Below are 7,202 nucleotides of genomic sequence, written 5' to 3'. Positions count from 1 at the left end.
CTACCATACTGTGTATCTATACAATGTATTCTGGTTGGTTGAATCAGTACTAAAAGCTTAGGTAAGATAAAGCTCGTAATAAAGGAAGTCCCAATTTATAAATGCACATGCTTTGTCCACTGATTCTGAGGTCTGTTAGGTTATTATCCTTTGGATAAGCTCTAGAGCTTTATTAGAAAATGAAGATATGCTTATTTGTGTCACTTGTGTTTATATATGTATTTAACCCATAGCATAGTAGTAATTAGGTTGCCTAGTGGGAGTCACCATGGAACCTTGAAATTAAGAGAAAAACCCTAACATCCAGCATTACATCATGGTACCTCCCAGGTATGGACTGTTATGCAGTGCTAGAGTTCTCCAAACCTTATATGACTATTTTACTCGAAGGAACATTGGCCTAACGGTATCACATACTTTTTTTGGATGCTAAGAGGGAAGCAAATTAGCATAGTCCTTTCGAAACTTGGATGGATGGTGCATTTGAAATGAAAAGCAGTTTTGTAACTATTACTAAAATGCTTGGCATGTATCCCTAGCCTCCTTACAGTAGATAAAACATGTTACCAGTCCAGCAGAATTTAATGCCTATTGTTACTTATTTGCATGGAAATAATATGCTTAGCATATGATCTTTACAGTCTAAGGTGGTAAGGTTGGAGCACAACTGCAATAGTTAGACAGTAAGAAGTGGTAGTTGTTTTTTTTTTTGCGTTATTGTACTTATCACTGTAGTATGTCAGTACTTGAAAAGCAACCATACGTAGAACCAGGTTAGTATACTCTTCTGCCATAGGTACAGATATTACATCACTGTTGGCCCACATCTCTCTTGTGGTGTCAGATACCTAGGGTGTCAGTTAGTGAATTACTAAGACCTAGACCTCAACTGCTAAACCACTGACCTCACAAAACCACTGACAGTAGCAGGGAGGTTCAAGGTGGGACATCTGACGCACTGATGGTGATTCTTAATGGGAAAGGTGTTATTTTGCTGCTGAGAGTGGTGCGTATTCATATATAATATATATATATATATTGTTACAGAAAGCCTGGTACAGTAGTGGCTGGGCTGTATATACTTTGGCTACTTCTGTTTTACCTTACAAGTAAAATTGAAGCCCCAGGGAAAGATAAGCACAATAAATAAATAAAATATAAGTATGAGACTTATAAATTGTGTGATGGGTCCCTGGGGTGGAGTATCCAGAAGAGCTGGGTGGGCTGGTGCTCCAACAGCCTTATAAAATCCAGACCAGGATTTACAGGTGACTAACTACAGCTCACCTGGTCTAATTAGGAGGGTTTAAAAAGACAAGCTTGGTGCAATTCACTCTCCTCCTTATTCCAGCCAAGAAAGCTGCTGAGCAAAAAACCTTGCTGGTTTCATAATGTTTGGTTGCAGTGTTTTGTTGGGAAGTGGGAAGCCACCCCAACCTAAAGAGAAAAAACCCTGTGTTTAGTTAGTGCTCAGAGGAACAATGAGTTATTTTGTTTATATCGTATATTGGTTTTGCTGCTGTTTTGAGGAAAATTCCATTTTAACTAGATCTGGAATTGGCTTTCATTTTACCCTAGAAAACAAGTGGTTCTTAAAGATCTCTGACAAACTCCTTGTGCTTTAAAGGATGTTCAGTCTATATATATATATATATAAATACACAGGTTCCAGTTAAACTCATCATGTCTCCCTCGGATCTCTTGGCTTAAATTCTCCTGTCTGCTTCCTGCCATAATATTTTTAGACTGTTAATGGTCTTGGATTTTTAATTTCCTTTTTGGAACTATGTTTGGTAAGTTTATCCATATAAGTGGGTTCCAACTACATAATATCACATGCTGATTTGGGGCGTTTGACTCATTAACAAGGGTTCTTTGCAGAAAGGAAAAAAGCTGAGTGATAGGGGGTTTCAAATGTAATGAAAACATCAACTGAATAATTTATCCAGGTAGAAGAACACCCCAAGGCTCCCACAGGGAAAAGGAGCATGATGGCTCTTTGAAGTGCTTTATAAATTTACACCTTTAGAAGATTCTAGAACCAGCCTTCTGGCTTATTGGCATTTTCAAAGTGCAAATATCTGTATTCCAGTATACATAGATCAATAGTGCAATGCAATACTTCCGTTTAGAAATGTAGTTAACTAAAAAGAAGTGATAAGAATGACTTTAAAATCTTAGGACAGAGCGGCAATAATAATACACTACCCCCAATAATAGGCCATTGGCCTGGCCAGATTTCTGATTAGCAGGAACTGCCGGCTACTGTGTATACGTGAAAAAGGAAATCACCCCAAAGCCAGCCCTGCAACGTTGACAGACCTGTATGTAACATCCGAGTTGGTGCTTTAGTTACTGACATTCTGTAGTTTAAATCTCTTCCTCTATACAGGTGATCCACTTCAGAATGTCCTTGTGAGCCATTTTATTACCATCACAAGTTACTACAACAGAATAATTGTGCTTAAATAGGTAAGAGTTAGTATTTGAAGCCAATGTCAGTTTGGCACAAAGAAAGTTCTATCTATATTAGCGCCACTGCAAAGGGGCAGCAAATAGAATGCACTGGATGTATATCCAACCTGGAGGATATGCATATGACGGCTAAAAAAAATATCCATATATATAACATCCTTTTATCCTGACTAGAATCTTTTTTTGCTAACAACTTCTGCTGTTTGGTCAAGCTTAGTAATATGTAACTAAGAATATGCGTGGTCCACTATGACATAAAAAAATCTGAAATCTTCAGTTCTAGAAAAGAGACTGTTTTAGAATAGCATCTGTGATTAGGTAAAAATAAATACATCCTGAAATGTGTTTTCCCATCCAGGAAATCACAAAGCTTTATAATACATTATGTATTTTGCTTCATGAATCATGAAAAATATAAAGCTGCGTCAGGTTATTCACAAATATACATTCTGGTTTAGCTGATCGAGAACACGGAGGCCGAAACACTTCTGGTCTATATGCCATAATACGGTATTAAATCGTTAAAATAATGTCCTCTTACATCTATCTAATGAGCAAGTAATTTGTAGAAAACATGTAATATGCATTTTTAGATTTCTACAGTTGTCAAAAAAGTATTTTAAAAAGCACCATAACACGCCAACTAAAAATTAGTTACAAAAAACTTAAAAGAGTTAATTTAAGGCCCTTGACAAAATGTAGAATTACAGTTTAACATCTAAATCTTTGTTATTTCTAGTGATTCAGCGCTCCGTACTAATGATGCTCAATCCATCCAAAGCACAAAAAGTGCTACGTCATTCCGTTCAAGATTCAGGAAACCATTTTGCAGCATGTGTAGAGAAATCAAAATGGCCGCTGCAGATCATTGCCTCGCCCCTAGCTCAGCATGTACGACAAAAGAATGAATGTCAGGGATACGTAAAATACTGTGAATGAGCCTTTACTGCCACAAATATCTGTTCATCTGTCGCCTGCTGTCTTGGAGAAACCAAACAGAAATCTTACTAAAAAACTGATCATCTGTGAACGTGACGCAGTAAACGGACACCACCCATCTACTTACAGGGATTCCGAATGTTATCGACACACAATAATATTTAAGTTGTGTGTCGTGCAACTACTTTGACGGCGGCATTTCTCCAGTGTAATTGTTATCTGGAGCCTAATGGGTTAATATCCATTGATTGTTCTGCCTGCTGAAAACATACATATATGTAGCTGTACACTAGAAATACATTGAATACTATTCCAGAGAGCTTAGAATACAGTACATGCAGCATGTGCTAAATCATCTCTAACCCCTTGAGGAAAAGAAAATAATAAAAAAAGAAAAATAATGTAACTGCATGTTTTGGAAATGTGCCTGCTATTTGCCTGATGGAATTTTTTTTAGAAATATTTTTTTCCTCACGGTGTTAAAACCATTTAGCAAAAAAAAAAATTCCGTTGCCACAGAAACAAGGCAAGGGCCCAGCCCAGAGAGATCATCATAGACGCAGAATCGCAATCTTAAAGCAGCTAAAATGCAGACATCCAGCGAGACAGTGAATATTTAGAAAAATCCCCCCCAAAAAACCCACCCTGTTCGGACTGGATTACTTAACTTGTATAAAAACATGATGCGTCATGTTAGATATTTAACCCCTCTTATGCTGGCGTGGCGTATACAGGCCTCTAAACAATGACATCTTCAGGACATTTTTAAATGGCATTTTCCGTTTATGAAAATACTTCACAAGGGCAATTCCAGCTGCTGTTAATTAAAACAAGACATAAAATGGGGTCCCCCTTTATGACAGATTAACAGTCTGGGATCCGGTTATGCCATTGGCGGTAAAGCTTGTTGCTTAGCGAATATTAGCGGATAAGACCCCTCAGTAACAATAGCAACATGGATACGAAGGGGTTACTGTCAGGAAAAGGCCTTGCTTATTTTTTTTTTGTTTTTTTTATTTGCACACTGCAGGAATTAAGATCTGCGTTGGTCTCACATGCTGGAATATTGCAAGTAGCTTTTCCTTCATTAGTATTTAAGTAAAATTATATATTTTAGTGAAAATAGCATATAATGATAAATAATACTCGCCTTTTCTTGAATAACCAGACTGAACAGTTAAATTGTGCTATATGCTGTCCGCCATACTGTGCAGTACACCTTACATACCGAAATGAGTCTTGTGCACTAAAGCAACAGATACTAGGTTTTGTTCATGTAATCAGAATATACGCATAGATTTTTTGTTTCCGATATACAGAAAGGGCAACGCGCATCTCATTAGGTCCGTACCCAGTACAGGTGAATCATGCAGTCAATTAAAATGTTGCTTTTTTATAATCTTTAGAGCACCAGTTATAGTTATTTCTGTATTGTCAAAGAATGCCCTTGTGCTATATACGTTAGCCTTTTGGTTTTTGGTGTAGACCTTACGGTATGTTGTTGGCGCTGCATACAAACGTCAATGACAATAGCATGCACTTTTAACCTACCTGTATGAACCATTTAAGGACGCGTTAAGAAAAAACATACATTCGGTCTTCCTGCGTATTGCGCAGTCATGGACAAAAATAAACCTTTTAATTCGATCTTCGCTTCATGGTTCTGAGGAGCTGTCGGTAGGATCAGCTGAAAAGCACATCGGACGGATGGTATTCATGAGAAATGGATTTGCCATCAGGGAACGGATTGTGGAAGGAACTGTAATCCACTTCCTGGTTTTCTTCATGCTGGTATTCCATAGATCTGTAGCAGCGTAGAATGGTAGGAAAATTGAACACCGCAAAGGGCCACTTCTCATATCCCCAGAAAGTCCAACCTTTTCCCACAACTTCCGCATACACAAGAGACTACAGAGCTACGCAAGAGTTAAAAATAGATTTGTTTTCAGTCCCTCCTACCTGCATGGAAAGAATATTAGTTTCCAAGTGCTTTAATTTGATATTCACATTAATTAACAATACAGCATACATTATTTAGCTGGGTAAACACAAGGCAGGATTAACTGCAAGATTAATACCATCTGTTTTTTATTTGGAGCCTCTGCTTTTTCTTGTAATTTTTTTGAGCTCTCTTTTGCCTAAGATGACGATGAAAGTGCAGTCTATAAAATGATGATGTAATGTTTAGACATGGAACTGCGAGGCAGGAGGAGGTGTAGCGTGTTTTGTCAGACACAGTATTTACATACTGACAGTAAGAACAGTCAGCAGCATATAATGGATTCAGAGCTCAGCATTCAGAGGCGAGGGCATTAATCTTTCCTGCCATTTCACGGTTGCAGGAGATACATCCTGTAGCATGATTTACAGGGGATGAAGAGCACAGCAAGCTCACCTTATACGCAGTATGGAATTTACGGCAAAAGTGACGTGCAAGGCTCCCATAACCTGGAATTAACCCGGGTTGGAAGAGAGGCAGAATATGAAAAACAAAAAAAGAATCCTTGGCTTAAAACACAAATTCACAAAAGATATAGCCGTGTGGTCAAAAAATCTTATACAACAGAATTCTGGCAGATACTGATGCTGTTGACAAGACCAATCCGAGGCTGTCGTGGGAGGAATAGATATTGTGGCGTTGCATCCTGCGAGAAAAAAACCTATAAGATAAACATTGTCTTCTGTATAGGAAATGTCCTCTTGAGTCAGGAGTTACAACATGACCCTGTATCCAGTTGCAGTCGCTGCATATTTGGTTAACAGGTCTGCAGTCGAAGTTTTATTAAACGCAGGATCAGTTCCGAGCCACAGAAGCAGAGATCCAGTCATCTGACCGGCTAATTGTATTTAGGCAACACCCCGCTTACCACAAGCTTTGCAAATGCTAAATATATCAGCATTACAGCTGCTCAGTCGCACAGGAAAATGCGTACTAAAGAAATCTTATTTCCTCCTGAGATAGAATTGAATCCTTCTGATTCTGCTCTTTTATGGAGTGGAGTTTTCTGTTGCATAAGCCAAGCACAGTGACCTACATTACAATATGAAGCCAAAGCGGAGCGATTATTAAACTGGATGCACCTACAAAATGGAAAGCATGTTAACCATCTGACTGCCTGTACTGCGTACTCCAGAACATTTTAAGGATGCTTCATCCGTGGTGTAAAGAAGCAGGAAGAATTCATTAACTAAGGGGCCATTGTTCTTAAATACCAGTGCAAAAGAAAAAAAGGCTTCTGTGTTGTATGCAGCTACAGAGTTATGGAAAATGTTATAGGAGGAGGTATGGGTAGAATCTGCATACTGCAGTAAGAGCAGTTGGGGGAATAGGTGCCAACAGTCTCAAGTTCATGATAGTCATGGAAAAGTAGGACTTAGGTCCCAAATGCTGCCTCTTTTGACTAATTCCTAAATTAAGTACCGGTACATATGAGATGGGCATAGCTTGAACATTATATGTTCAGAACGTAAATCATGAAACCTGCACATAACAGAGAAGGATGTTTCATGATGTCGCAATTTTTATAGGAAAGTGCTTAATTTAAGGAATTTGACCCTCATTACTGTGATAGGGGCATTTTTAATGTCCTGATTTGCAGCAGCAAAATAGAAAATCTAAACGTTGCCTCACTCAGTAATAGTCCCGATAGAAGAGTGGTCCACAGGTTCTGATCTCTCTGCTGTCAATATCCAGGAGGTGGCAGCTCAGTGGGGACAGGTAACACAAAACCATGTGACAAAATGTGACCCTGCCTAATGTAACCCTGCACTAATAGAATGACAGCACG

General features: G+C 38.6%; 1 protein-coding gene across 1 annotated transcript in view; it reads right to left on the bottom strand.

The window, feature by feature from the left end:
• The window catches only part of ZBTB38 (zinc finger and BTB domain containing 38), a 21,081-nt gene extending 15,540 nt beyond the window's left edge, over window positions 1-5,541 (bottom strand). Inside the window, exon 1 of the mRNA XM_053459791.1 lies at window positions 4,966-5,541. The gene's annotated coding sequence lies outside the window, so the exon portion shown is untranslated. The remainder of the gene's footprint in view (window positions 1-4,965) is intronic.
• Window positions 5,542-7,202: the final 1,661 nt, after the last annotated feature.

The sequence above is a fragment of the Spea bombifrons genome, chromosome 3 (genome assembly GCF_027358695.1).
Source record: "Spea bombifrons isolate aSpeBom1 chromosome 3, aSpeBom1.2.pri, whole genome shotgun sequence".
Classification (NCBI taxonomy): domain Eukaryota; kingdom Metazoa; phylum Chordata; class Amphibia; order Anura; family Pelobatidae; genus Spea; species Spea bombifrons.
The sequence above is the reverse complement of the archived record's forward strand: the minus strand, read 5'-3'. Positions and strand labels throughout refer to the sequence as shown.